The sequence below is a fragment of the Amia ocellicauda genome, chromosome 12 (genome assembly GCF_036373705.1).
Source record: "Amia ocellicauda isolate fAmiCal2 chromosome 12, fAmiCal2.hap1, whole genome shotgun sequence".
Classification (NCBI taxonomy): domain Eukaryota; kingdom Metazoa; phylum Chordata; class Actinopteri; order Amiiformes; family Amiidae; genus Amia; species Amia ocellicauda.
The window spans coordinates 39,758,887-39,772,273 of record NC_089861.1 but is presented as its reverse complement, the minus strand read 5'-3'; the positions used below and the strand labels follow the sequence as shown (position 1 = coordinate 39,772,273).

General features: G+C 45.9%; 9 non-coding genes across 9 annotated transcripts; all 9 read left to right on the top strand.

Annotated features, from left to right (window-relative positions):
* The first annotated feature begins 767 nt into the window (after nucleotides 1-767).
* Nucleotides 768-841, top strand: trnai-aau (transfer RNA isoleucine (anticodon AAU)). The gene has a single exon. It is a non-coding gene; the product is annotated as a tRNA-Ile (tRNA).
* A 1,251-nt stretch (nucleotides 842-2,092) lies between these two features.
* Nucleotides 2,093-2,166, top strand: trnai-aau (transfer RNA isoleucine (anticodon AAU)). The gene has a single exon. It is a non-coding gene; the product is annotated as a tRNA-Ile (tRNA).
* Nucleotides 2,167-3,417: 1,251 nt separating this feature from the next.
* Nucleotides 3,418-3,491, top strand: trnai-aau (transfer RNA isoleucine (anticodon AAU)). Its single transcript has one exon. It is a non-coding gene; the product is annotated as a tRNA-Ile (tRNA).
* Nucleotides 3,492-5,902: 2,411 nt separating this feature from the next.
* trnai-aau (transfer RNA isoleucine (anticodon AAU)) lies at nucleotides 5,903-5,976 on the top strand. The gene has a single exon. It is a non-coding gene; the product is annotated as a tRNA-Ile (tRNA).
* Nucleotides 5,977-7,227: 1,251 nt separating this feature from the next.
* Nucleotides 7,228-7,301, top strand: trnai-aau (transfer RNA isoleucine (anticodon AAU)). The gene has a single exon. It is a non-coding gene; the product is annotated as a tRNA-Ile (tRNA).
* A 1,251-nt stretch (nucleotides 7,302-8,552) lies between these two features.
* trnai-aau (transfer RNA isoleucine (anticodon AAU)) lies at nucleotides 8,553-8,626 on the top strand. The gene has a single exon. It is a non-coding gene; the product is annotated as a tRNA-Ile (tRNA).
* A 1,251-nt stretch (nucleotides 8,627-9,877) lies between these two features.
* On the top strand, nucleotides 9,878-9,951 carry trnai-aau (transfer RNA isoleucine (anticodon AAU)). Its single transcript has one exon. It is a non-coding gene; the product is annotated as a tRNA-Ile (tRNA).
* A 1,251-nt stretch (nucleotides 9,952-11,202) lies between these two features.
* On the top strand, nucleotides 11,203-11,276 carry trnai-aau (transfer RNA isoleucine (anticodon AAU)). Its single transcript has one exon. It is a non-coding gene; the product is annotated as a tRNA-Ile (tRNA).
* Nucleotides 11,277-12,527: 1,251 nt separating this feature from the next.
* Nucleotides 12,528-12,601, top strand: trnai-aau (transfer RNA isoleucine (anticodon AAU)). Its single transcript has one exon. It is a non-coding gene; the product is annotated as a tRNA-Ile (tRNA).
* Nucleotides 12,602-13,387: the final 786 nt, after the last annotated feature.

The window sequence follows — 13,387 nt, the reverse complement described above, 5'->3', positions numbered from 1 at the left end:
GCATAATACCAAGTCAGTTACAGTTCAGGCATATTAATCTGTACAGTTCGGAAGCCTAAGCGGTTGTGAATCACTGTCTCTTGTTTTGGTGCAAATGAAAGTGACAGCAGGTGCACCGGAGATAGGCAACAGCAAGACAACCCCAAAAAGGGAATGGTTTTGCAGGTGGTGGCCACAGACGATTGCTCTCTCCTTATCCTTCCTGACTGATTCTTCTCTAGTTTTGCCTTTTGCTAGTGTCCTTGTCACTACTGGAATTATGAGGTGCTCCCTGCAGCCCATTCAGGTTGCACAGGTAGTCCAGCTCCTCCAGTATGGCACATCCATACGTGCCGTCTGAAGAAAGTTTGCTGTGTCTCCCAGTACAGTCTCAAAAGCATGGAGGTGGGAGAGTTACGAATTATGCAATGTACGGTGAAGATCTTGAGGTTTCCTAGATTTTGATCACGGAGATCCGATGTGTGATTTAAGTGTTCCCGCAGTTTTCTTGATCAGTATATAATCTCGCGGTGGACGTATACATCCTCTCAGAATGGCCGAGTGGTCTAATTTGCCAGACTTAAGGTGTTGTTCCCTTGAAGAGTGTAGAAGGGTTTTCTGGTCTCCTGATGGAGGCGTGGGTTCAAATCCCACTCCTGACAGATTCATTTATAGCATCACCAATGCTAGGAATTGCAAAAGTGTTCTTTTCACACTTGTGTGTAATGCATTTTGCAGCCAAATTACATAAACATGAGGAAATGCCTGGCAGAGAGACTCCTTTTGATGGCCGGTTAGCTCAGTTGGTTAGAGCGTGGTGCTAATAACGCCAAGGTCTTGGGTTCGATCCCCACATCGGCTAAGACCGATCGTAGGTGCTCATCCGTCTAGTTCGAGTCCTGTTTTTTGAATGTTTGACATGAAACTCCCTGAAGGCAAGCGTAGTAGTGCACTTAAGCAGTGGTAGGATCCACAAGACTTCATCAAGCCGTGTCAAAGTCGGCCATCTACATGCACACGGGAAAATGTCCTTTCGCCGCTTTGCTTTTCTCAGAACACTTCATTTGCATTCTGTCCTCTGATAGTTTCAACTCGTGGGCTCCTGCCAATTCCTTATTACACAGACTTGGAGAGGGAAGCAATGCCAGTGGCTTCAAGAATCAACGCAAGTTTCATGAATGGCACATCTAAGCCATGGTGCCAACCAGACATTGAGCTGTTGGTCACCTCGACTCGGTTGCATAAGTGTTGAAAGTCACGGATTCCCGCAATTCTGTGGCCGCATTCTCAAGGCTATCTTCTATAATACACCTCTCAAAAAAATAAGGGAACAAGTAATCATCACAGCATAATACCAAGTCAGTTACAGTTCAGGCATATTAATCTGTACAGTTCGGAAGCCTAAGCGGTTGTGAATCACTGTCTCTTGTTTTGGTGCAAATGAAAGTGACAGCAGGTGCACCGGAGATAGGCAACAGCAAGACAACCCCAAAAAGGGAATGGTTTTGCAGGTGGTGGCCACAGACGATTGCTCTCTCCTTATCCTTCCTGACTGATTCTTCTCTAGTTTTGCCTTTTGCTAGTGTCCTTGTCACTACTGGAATTATGAGGTGCTCCCTGCAGCCCATTCAGGTTGCACAGGTAGTCCAGCTCCTCCAGTATGGCACATCCATACGTGCCGTCTGAAGAAAGTTTGCTGTGTCTCCCAGTACAGTCTCAAAAGCATGGAGGTGGGAGAGTTACGAATTATGCAATGTACGGTGAAGATCTTGAGGTTTCCTAGATTTTGATCACGGAGATCCGATGTGTGATTTAAGTGTTCCCGCAGTTTTCTTGATCAGTATATAATCTCGCGGTGGACGTATACATCCTCTCAGAATGGCCGAGTGGTCTAATTTGCCAGACTTAAGGTGTTGTTCCCTTGAAGAGTGTAGAAGGGTTTTCTGGTCTCCTGATGGAGGCGTGGGTTCAAATCCCACTCCTGACAGATTCATTTATAGCATCACCAATGCTAGGAATTGCAAAAGTGTTCTTTTCACACTTGTGTGTAATGCATTTTGCAGCCAAATTACATAAACATGAGGAAATGCCTGGCAGAGAGACTCCTTTTGATGGCCGGTTAGCTCAGTTGGTTAGAGCGTGGTGCTAATAACGCCAAGGTCTTGGGTTCGATCCCCACATCGGCTAAGACCGATCGTAGGTGCTCATCCGTCTAGTTCGAGTCCTGTTTTTTGAATGTTTGACATGAAACTCCCTGAAGGCAAGCGTAGTAGTGCACTTAAGCAGTGGTAGGATCCACAAGACTTCATCAAGCCGTGTCAAAGTCGGCCATCTACATGCACACGGGAAAATGTCCTTTCGCCGCTTTGCTTTTCTCAGAACACTTCATTTGCATTCTGTCCTCTGATAGTTTCAACTCGTGGGCTCCTGCCAATTCCTTATTACACAGACTTGGAGAGGGAAGCAATGCCAGTGGCTTCAAGAATCAACGCAAGTTTCATGAATGGCACATCTAAGCCATGGTGCCAACCAGACATTGAGCTGTTGGTCACCTCGACTCGGTTGCATAAGTGTTGAAAGTCACGGATTCCCGCAATTCTGTGGCCGCATTCTCAAGGCTATCTTCTATAATACACCTCTCAAAAAAATAAGGGAACAAGTAATCATCACAGCATAATACCAAGTCAGTTACAGTTCAGGCATATTAATCTGTACAGTTCGGAAGCCTAAGCGGTTGTGAATCACTGTCTCTTGTTTTGGTGCAAATGAAAGTGACAGCAGGTGCACCGGAGATAGGCAACAGCAAGACAACCCCAAAAAGGGAATGGTTTTGCAGGTGGTGGCCACAGATGATTGCTCTCTCCTTATCCTTCCTGACTGATTCTTCTCTAGTTTTGCCTTTTGCTAGTGTCCTTGTCACTACTGGAATTATGAGGTGCTCCCTGCAGCCCATTCAGGTTGCACAGGTAGTCCAGCTCCTCCAGTATGGCACATCCATACGTGCCGTCTGAAGAAAGTTTGCTGTGTCTCCCAGTACAGTCTCAAAAGCATGGAGGTGGGAGAGTTACGAATTATGCAATGTACGGTGAAGATCTTGAGGTTTCCTAGATTTTGATCACGGAGATCCGATGTGTGATTTAAGTGTTCCCGCAGTTTTCTTGATCAGTATATAATCTCGCGGTGGACGTATACATCCTCTCAGAATGGCCGAGTGGTCTAATTTGCCAGACTTAAGGTGTTGTTCCCTTGAAGAGTGTAGAAGGGTTTTCTGGTCTCCTGATGGAGGCGTGGGTTCAAATCCCACTCCTGACAGATTGATTTATAGCATCACCAATGCTAGGAATTGCAAAAGTGTTCTTTTCACACTTGTGTGTAATGCATTTTGCAGCCAAATTACATAAACATGAGGAAATGCCTGGCAGAGAGACTACTTTTGATGGCCGGTTAGCTCAGTTGGTTAGAGCGTGGTGCTAATAACGCCAAGGTCTTGGGTTCGATCCCCACATCGGCCAAGACCGATCGTAGGTGCTCATCCGTCTAGTTCGAGTCCTTTTTTTTGAATGTTTGACATGAAACTCCCTGAAGGCAAGCGTAGTAGTGCACTTAAGCAGTGGTAGGATCCACAAGACTTCATCAAGCCGTGTCAAAGTCGGCCATCTACATGCACACGGGAAAATGTCCTTTCGCCGCTTTGCTTTTCTCAGAACACTTCATTTGCATTCTGTCCTCTGATAGTTTCACCTCGTGGGCTCCTGCCAATTCCTTATTACACAGACTTGGAGAGGGAAGCAATGCCAGTGGCTTCAAGAATCAACGCAAGTTTCATGAATGGCACATCTAAGCCATGGTGCCAACCAGACATTGAGCTGTTGGTCACCTCGACTCGGTTGCATAAGTGTTGAAAGTCACGGATTCCCGCAATTCTGTGGCCGCATTCTCAAGGCTATCTTCTATAATACACCTCTCAAAAAAATAAGGGAACAAGTAATCATCACAGCATAATACCAAGTCAGTTACAGTTCAGGCATATTAATCTGTACAGTTAGGAAGCCTAAGCGGTTGTGAATCACTGTCTCTTGTTTTGGTGCAAATGAAAGTGACAGCAGGTGCACCGGAGATAGGCAACAGCAAGACAACCCCAAAAAGGGAATGGTTTTGCAGGTGGTGGCCACAGACGATTGCTCTCTCCTTATCCTTCCTGACTGATTCTTCTCTAGTTTTGCCTTTTGCTAGTGTCCTTGTCACTACTGGAATTATGAGGTGCTCCCTGCAGCCCATTCAGGTTGCACAGGTAGTCCAGCTCCTCCAGTATGGCACATCCATACGTGCCGTCTGAAGAAAGTTTGCTGTGTCTCCCAGTACAGTCTCAAAAGCATGGAGGTGGGAGAGTTACGAATTATGCAATGTACGGTGAAGATCTTGAGGTTTCCTAGATTTTGATCACGGAGATCCGATGTGTGATTTAAGTGTTCCCGCAGTTTTCTTGATCAGTATATAATCTCGCGGTGGATGTATACATCCTCTCAGAATGGCCGAGTGGTCTAATTTGCCAGACTTAAGGTGTTGTTCCCTTGAAGAGTGTAGAAGGGTTTTCTGGTCTCCTGATGGAGGCGTGGGTTCAAATCCCACTCCTGACAGATTGATTTATAGCATCACCAATGCTAGGAATTGCAAAAGTGTTCTTTTCACACTTGTGTGTAATGCATTTTGTTTTTTGAATGTTTGACATGAAACTCCCTGAAGGCAAGCGTAGTAGTGCACTTAAGCAGTGGTAGGATCCACAAGACTTCATCAAGCCGTGTCAAAGTCGGCCATCTACATGCACACGGGAAAATGTCCTTTCGCCGCTTTGCTTTTCTCAGAACACTTCATTTGCATTCTGTCCTCTGATAGTTTCACCTCGTGGGCTCCTGCCAATTCCTTATTACACAGACTTGGAGAGGGAAGCAATGCCAGTGGCTTCAAGAATCAACGCAAGTTTCATGAATGGCACATCTAAGCCATGGTGCCAACCAGACATTGAGCTGTTGGTCACCTCGACTCGGTTGCATAAGTGTTGAAAGTCACGGATTCCCGCAATTCTGTGGCCGCATTCTCAAGGCTATCTTCTATAATACACCTCTCAAAAAAATAAGGGAACAAGTAATCATCACAGCATAATACCAAGTCAGTTACAGTTCAGGCATATTAATCTGTACAGTTAGGAAGCCTAAGCGGTTGTGAATCACTGTCTCTTGTTTTGGTGCAAATGAAAGTGACAGCAGGTGCACCGGAGATAGGCAACAGCAAGACAACCCCAAAAAGGGAATGGTTTTGCAGGTGGTGGCCACAGACGATTGCTCTCTCCTTATCCTTCCTGACTGATTTGAACTTCTAGTTTTGCCTTTTGCTAGTGTCCTTGTCACTACTGGAATTATGAGGTGCTCCCTGCAGCCCATTCAGGTTGCACAGGTAGTCCAGCTCCTCCAGTATGGCACATCCATACGTGCCGTCTGAAGAAAGTTTGCTGTGTCTCCCAGTACAGTCTCAAAAGCATGGAGGTGGGAGAGTTACGAATTATGCAATGTACGGTGAAGATCTTGAGGTTTCCTAGATTTTGATCACGGAGATCCGATGTGTGATTTAAGTGTTCCCGCAGTTTTCTTGATCAGTATATAATCTCGCGGTGGACGTATACATCCTCTCAGAATGGCCGAGTGGTCTAATTTGCCAGACTTAAGGTGTTGTTCCCTTGAAGAGTGTAGAAGGGTTTTCTGGTCTCCTGATGGAGGCGTGGGTTCAAATCCCACTCCTGACAGATTGATTTATAGCATCACCAATGCTAGGAATTGCAAAAGTGTTCTTTTCACACTTGTGTGTAATGCATTTTGCAGCCAAATTACATAAACATGAGGAAATGCCAGTCAGAGAGACTCCTTCTGATGGCCGGTTAGCTCAGTTGGTTAGAGCGTGGTGCTAATAACGCCAAGGTCTTGGGTTCGATCCCCACATCGGCCAAGACCGATCGTAGGTGCTCATCTCTCTAGTTCGAGTCCTGTTTTTTGAATGTTTGACATGAAACTCCATGAAGGCAAGCGTAGTAGTGCACTTAAGCAGTGGTAGGATCCACAAGACTTCATCAAGCCGTGTCAAAGTTGGCCATCTACATGCACACGGGAAAATGTCCTTTCGCCGCTTTGCTTTTCTCAGAACACTTCATTTGCATTCTGTCCTCTGATAGTTTCACCTCGTGGGCTCCTGCCAATTCCTTATTACACAGACTTGGAGAGGGAAGCAATGCCAGTGGCTTCAAGAATCAACGCAAGTTTCATGAATGGCACATCTAAGCCATGGTGCCAACCAGACATTGAGCTGTTGGTCACCTCGACTCGGTTGCATAAGTGTTGAAAGTCACGGATTCCCGCAATTCTGTGGCCGCATTCTCAAGGCTATCTTCTATAATACACCTCTCAAAAAAATAAGGGAACAAGTAATCATCACAGCATAATACCAAGTCAGTTACAGTTCAGGCATATTAATCTGTACAGTTAGGAAGCCTAAGCGGTTGTGAATCACTGTCTCTTGTTTTGGTGCAAATGAAAGTGACAGCAGGTGCACCGGAGATAGGCAACAGCAAGACAACCCCAAAAAGGGAATGGTTTTGCAGGTGGTGGCCACAGACGATTGCTCTCTCCTTATCCTTCCTGACTGATTCTTCTCTAGTTTTGCCTTTTGCTAGTGTCCTTGTCACTACTGGAATTATGAGGTGCTCCCTGCAGCCCATTCAGGTTGCACAGGTAGTCCAGCTCCTCCAGTATGGCACATCCATACGTGCCGTCTGAAGAAAGTTTGCTGTGTCTCCCAGTACAGTCTCAAAAGCATGGAGGTGGGAGAGTTATGAATTATGCAATGTACGGTGAAGATCTTGAGGTTTCCTAGATTTTGATCACGGAGATCCGATGTGTGATTTAAGTGTTCCCGCAGTTTTCTTGATCAGTATATAATCTCGCGGTGGACGTATACATCCTCTCAGAATGGCCGAGTGGTCTAATTTGCCAGACTTAAGGTGTTGTTCCCTTGAAGAGTGTAGAAGGGTTTTCTGGTCTCCTGATGGAGGCGTGGGTTCAAATCCCACTCCTGACAGATTGATTTATAGCATCACCAATGCTAGGAATTGCAAAAGTGTTCTTTTCACACTTGTGTGTAATGCATTTTGCAGCCAAATTACATAAACATGAGGAAATGCCAGTCAGAGAGACTCCTTCTGATGGCCGGTTAGCTCAGTTGGTTAGAGCGTGGTGCTAATAACGCCAAGGTCTTGGGTTCGATCCCCACATCGGCCAAGACCGATCGTAGGTGCTCATCTGTCTAGTTCGAGTCCTGTTTTTTGAATGTTTGACATGAAACTCCATGAAGGCAAGCGTAGTAGTGCACTTAAGCAGTGGTAGGATCCACAAGACTTCATCAAGCCGTGTCAAAGTCGGCCATCTACATGCACACGGGAAAATGTCCTTTCGCCGCTTTGCTTTTCTCAGAACACTTCATTTGCATTCTGTCCTCTGATAGTTTCACCTCGTGGGCTCCTGCCAATTCCTTATTACACAGACTTGGAGAGGGAAGCAATGCCAGTGGCTTCAAGAATCAACGCAAGTTTCATGAATGGCACATCTAAGCCATGGTGCCAACCAGACATTGAGCTGTTGGTCACCTCGACTCGGTTGCATAAGTGTTGAAAGTCACGGATTCCCGCAATTCTGTGGCCGCATTCTCAAGGCTATCTTCTATAATACACCTCTCAAAAAAATAAGGGAACAAGTAATCATCACAGCATAATACCAAGTCAGTTACAGTTCAGGCATATTAATCTGTACAGTTAGGAAGCCTAAGCGGTTGTGAATCACTGTCTCTTGTTTTGGTGCAAATGAAAGTGACAGCAGGTGCACCGGAGATAGGCAACAGCAAGACAACCCCAAAAAGGGAATGGTTTTGCAGGTGGTGGCCACAGACGATTGCTCTCTCCTTATCCTTCCTGACTGATTCTTCTCTAGTTTTGCCTTTTGCTAGTGTCCTTGTCACTACTGGAATTATGAGGTGCTCCCTGCAGCCCATTCAGGTTGCACAGGTAGTCCAGCTCCTCCAGTATGGCACATCCATACGTGCCGTCTGAAGAAAGTTTGCTGTGTCTCCCAGTACAGTCTCAAAAGCATGGAGGTGGGAGAGTTACGAATTATGCAATGTACGGTGAAGATCTTGAGGTTTCCTAGATTTTGATCACGGAGATCCGATGTGTGATTTAAGTGTTCCCGCAGTTTTCTTGATCAGTATATAATCTCGCGGTGGACGTATACATCCTCTCAGAATGGCCGAGTGGTCTAATTTGCCAGACTTAAGGTGTTGTTCCCTTGAAGAGTGTAGAAGGGTTTTCTGGTCTCCTGATGGAGGCGTGGGTTCAAATCCCACTCCTGACAGATTGATTTATAGCATCACCAATGCTAGGAATTGCAAAAGTGTTCTTTTCACACTTGTGTGTAATGCATTTTGCAGCCAAATTACATAAACATGAGGAAATGCCAGTCAGAGAGACTCCTTCTGATGGCCGGTTAGCTCAGTTGGTTAGAGCGTGGTGCTAATAACGCCAAGGTCTTGGGTTCGATCCCCACATCGGCCAAGACCGATCGTAGGTGCTCATCTGTCTAGTTCGAGTCCTGTTTTTTGAATGTTTGACATGAAACTCCCTGAAGGCAAGCGTAGTAGTGCACTTAAGCAGTGGTAGGATCCACAAGACTTCATCAAGCCGTGTCAAAGTCGGCCATCTACATGCACACGGGAAAATGTCCTTTCGCCGCTTTGCTTTTCTCAGAACACTTCATTTGCATTCTGTCCTCTGATAGTTTCACCTCGTGGGCTCCTGCCAATTCCTTATTACACAGACTTGGAGAGGGAAGCAATGCCAGTGGCTTCAAGAATCAACGCAAGTTTCATGAATGGCACATCTAAGCCATGGTGCCAACCAGACATTGAGCTGTTGGTCACCTCGACTCGGTTGCATAAGTGTTGAAAGTCACGGATTCCCGCAATTCTGTGGCCGCATTCTCAAGGCTATCTTCTATAATACACCTCTCAAAAAAATAAGGGAACAAGTAATCATCACAGCATAATACCAAGTCAGTTACAGTTCAGGCATATTAATCTGTACAGTTAGGAAGCCTAAGCGGTTGTGAATCACTGTCTCTTGTTTTGGTGCAAATGAAAGTGACAGCAGGTGCACCGGAGATAGGCAACAGCAAGACAACCCCAAAAAGGGAATGGTTTTGCAGGTGGTGGCCACAGACGATTGCTCTCTCCTTATCCTTCCTGACTGATTCTTCTCTAGTTTTGCCTTTTGCTAGTGTCCTTGTCACTACTGGAATTATGAGGTGCTCCCTGCAGCCCATTCAGGTTGCACAGGTAGTCCAGCTCCTCCAGTATGGCACATCCATACGTGCCGTCTGAAGAAAGTTTGCTGTGTCTCCCAGTACAGTCTCAAAAGCATGGAGGTGGGAGAGTTACGAATTATGCAATGTACGGTGAAGATCTTGAGGTTTCCTAGATTTTGATCACGGAGATCCGATGTGTGATTTAAGTGTTCCCGCAGTTTTCTTGATCAGTATATAATCTCGCGGTGGACGTATACATCCTCTCAGAATGGCCGAGTGGTCTAATTTGCCAGACTTAAGGTGTTGTTCCCTTGAAGAGTGTAGAAGGGTTTTCTGGTCTCCTGATGGAGGCGTGGGTTCAAATCCCACTCCTGACAGATTGATTTATAGCATCACCAATGCTAGGAATTGCAAAAGTGTTCTTTTCACACTTGTTTGTAATGCATTTTGCAGCCAAATTACATAAACATGAGGAAATGCCTGTCAGAGAGACTCCTTCTGATGGCCGGTTAGCTCAGTTGGTTAGAGCGTGTTGCTAATAACGCCAAGGTCTTGGGTTCGATCCCCACATCGGCCAAGACCGATTGTAGGTGCTCATCTGTCTAGTTCGAGTCCTGTTTTTTGAATGTTTGACATGAAACTCCCTGAAGGCAAGCGTAGTAGTGCACTTAAGCAGTGGTAGGATCCACAAGACTTCATCAAGCCGTGTCAAAGTCGGCCATCTACATGCACACGGGAAAATGTCCTTTCGCCGCTTTGCTTTTCTCAGAACACTTCATTTGCATTCTGTCCTCTGATAGTTTCACCTCGTGGGCTCCTGCCAATTCCTTATTACACAGACTTGGAGAGGGAAGCAATGCCAGTGGCTTCAAGAATCAACGCAAGTTTCATGAATGGCACATCTAAGCCATGGTGCCAACCAGACATTGAGCTGTTGGTCACCTCGACTCGGTTGCATAAGTGTTGAAAGTCACGGATTCCCGCAATTCTGTGGCCGCATTCTCAAGGCTATCTTCTATAATACACCTCTCAAAAAAATAAGGGAACAAGTAATCATCACAGCATAATACCAAGTCAGTTACAGTTCAGGCATATTAATCTGTACAGTTAGGAAGCCTAAGCGGTTGTGAATCACTGTCTCTTGTTTTGGTGCAAATGAAAGTGACAGCAGGTGCACCGGAGATAGGCAACAGCAAGACAACCCCAAAAAGGGAATGGTTTTGCAGGTGGTGGCCACAGACGATTGCTCTCTCCTTATCCTTCCTGACTGATTCTTCTCTAGTTTTGCCTTTTGCTAGTGTCCTTGTCACTACTGGAATTATGAGGTGCTCCCTGCAGCCCATTCAGGTTGCACAGGTAGTCCAGCTCCTCCAGTATGGCACATCCATACGTGCCGTCTGAAGAAAGTTTGCTGTGTCTCCCAGTACAGTCTCAAAAGCATGGAGGTGGGAGAGTTACGAATTATGCAATGTACGGTGAAGATCTTGAGGTTTCCTAGATTTTGATCACGGAGATCCGATGTGTGATTTAAGTGTTCCCGCAGTTTTCTTGATCAGTATATAATCTCGCGGTGGACGTATACATCCTCTCAGAATGGCCGAGTGGTCTAATTTGCCAGACTTAAGGTGTTGTTCCCTTGAAGAGTGTAGAAGGGTTTTCTGGTCTCCTGATGGAGGCGTGGGTTCAAATCCCACTCCTGACAGATTCATTTATAGCATCACCAATGCTAGGAATTGCAAAAGTGTTCTTTTCACACTTGTTTGTAATGCATTTTGCAGCCAAATTACATAAACATGAGGAAATGCCTGTCAGAGAGACTCCTTCTGATGGCCGGTTAGCTCAGTTGGTTAGAGCGTGTTGCTAATAACGCCAAGGTCTTGGGTTCGATCCCCACATCGGCCAAGACCGATCGTAGGTGCTCATCTGTCTAGTTCGAGTCCTGTTTTTTGAATGTTTGACATGAAACTCCCTGAAGGCAAGCGTAGTAGTGCACTTAAGCAGTGGTAGGATCCACAAGACTTCATCAAGCCGTGTCAAAGTCGGCCATCTACATGCACACGGGAAAATGTCCTTTCGCCGCTTTGCTTTTCTCAGAACACTTCATTTGCATTCTGTCCTCTGATAGTTTCAACTCGTGGGCTCCTGCCAATTCCTTATTACACAGACTTGGAGAGGGAAGCAATGCCAGTGGCTTCAAGAATCAACGCAAGTTTCATGAATGGCACATCTAAGCCATGGTGCCAACCAGACATTGAGCTGTTGGTCACCTCGACTCGGTTGCATAAGTGTTGAAAGTCACGGATTCCCGCAATTCTGTGGCCGCATTCTCAAGGCTATCTTCTATAATACACCTCTCAAAAAAATAAGGGAACAAGTAATCATCACAGCATAATACCAAGTCAGTTACAGTTCAGGCATATTAATCTGTACAGTTCGGAAGCCTAAGCGGTTGTGAATCACTGTCTCTTGTTTTGGTGCAAATGAAAGTGACAGCAGGTGCACCGGAGATAGGCAACAGCAAGACAACCCCAAAAAGGGAATGGTTTTGCAGGTGGTGGCCACAGACGATTGCTCTCTCCTTATCCTTCCTGACTGATTCTTCTCTAGTTTTGCCTTTTGCTAGTGTCCTTGTCACTACTGGAATTATGAGGTGCTCCCTGCAGCCCATTCAGGTTGCACAGGTAGTCCAGCTCCTCCAGTATGGCACATCCATACGTGCCGTCTGAAGAAAGTTTGCTGTGTCTCCCAGTACAGTCTCAAAAGCATGGAGGTGGGAGAGTTACGAATTATGCAATGTACGGTGAAGATCTTGAGGTTTCCTAGATTTTGATCACGGAGATCCGATGTGTGATTTAAGTGTTCCCGCAGTTTTCTTGATCAGTATATAATCTCGCGGTGGACGTATACATCCTCTCAGAATGGCCGAGTGGTCTAATTTGCCAGACTTAAGGTGTTGTTCCCTTGAAGAGTGTAGAAGGGTTTTCTGGTCTCCTGATGGAGGCGTGGGTTCAAATCCCACTCCTGACAGATTGATTTATAGCATCACCAATGCTAGGAATTGCAAAAGTGTTCTTTTCACACTTGTGTGTAATGCATTTTGCAGCCAAATTACATAAACATGAGGAAATGCCTGGCAGAGAGACTACTTTTGATGGCCGGTTAGCTCAGTTGGTTAGAGCGTGGTGCTAATAACGCCAAGGTCTTGGGTTCGATCCCCACATCGGCCAAGACCGATCGTAGGTGCTCATCTGTCTAGTTCGAGTCCTGTTTTTTGAATGTTTGACATGAAACTCCATGAAGGCAAGCGTAGTAGTGCACTTAAGCAGTGGTAGGATCCACAAGACTTCATCAAGCCGTGTCAAAGTCGGCCATCTACATGCACACGGGAAAATGTCCTTTCGCCGCTTTGCTTTTCTCAGAACACTTCATTTGCATTCTGTCCTCTGATAGTTTCACCTCGTGGGCTCCTGCCAATTCCTTATTACACAGACTTGGAGAGGGAAGCAATGCCAGTGGCTTCAAGAATCAACGCAAGTTTCATGAATGGCACATCTAAGCCATGGTGCCAACCAGACATTGAGCTGTTGGTCACCTCGACTCGGTTGCATAAGTGTTGAAAGTCACGGATTCCCGCAATTCTGTGGCCGCATTCTCAAGGCTATCTTCTATAATACACCTCTCAAAAAAATAAGGGAACAAGTAATCATCACAGCATAATACCAAGTCAGTTACAGTTCAGGCATATTAATCTGTACAGTTAGGAAGCCTAAGCGGTTGTGAATCACTGTCTCTTGTTTTGGTGCAAATGAAAGTGACAGCAGGTGCACCGGAGATAGGCAACAGCAAGACAACCCCAAAAAGGGAATGGTTTTGCAGGTGGTGGCCACAGACGATTGCTCTCTCCTTATCCTTCCTGACTGATTCTTCTCTAGTTTTGCCTTTTGCTAGTGTCCTTGTCACTACTGGAATTATGAGGTGCTCCCTGCAGCCCATTCAGGTTGCACAGGTAGTCC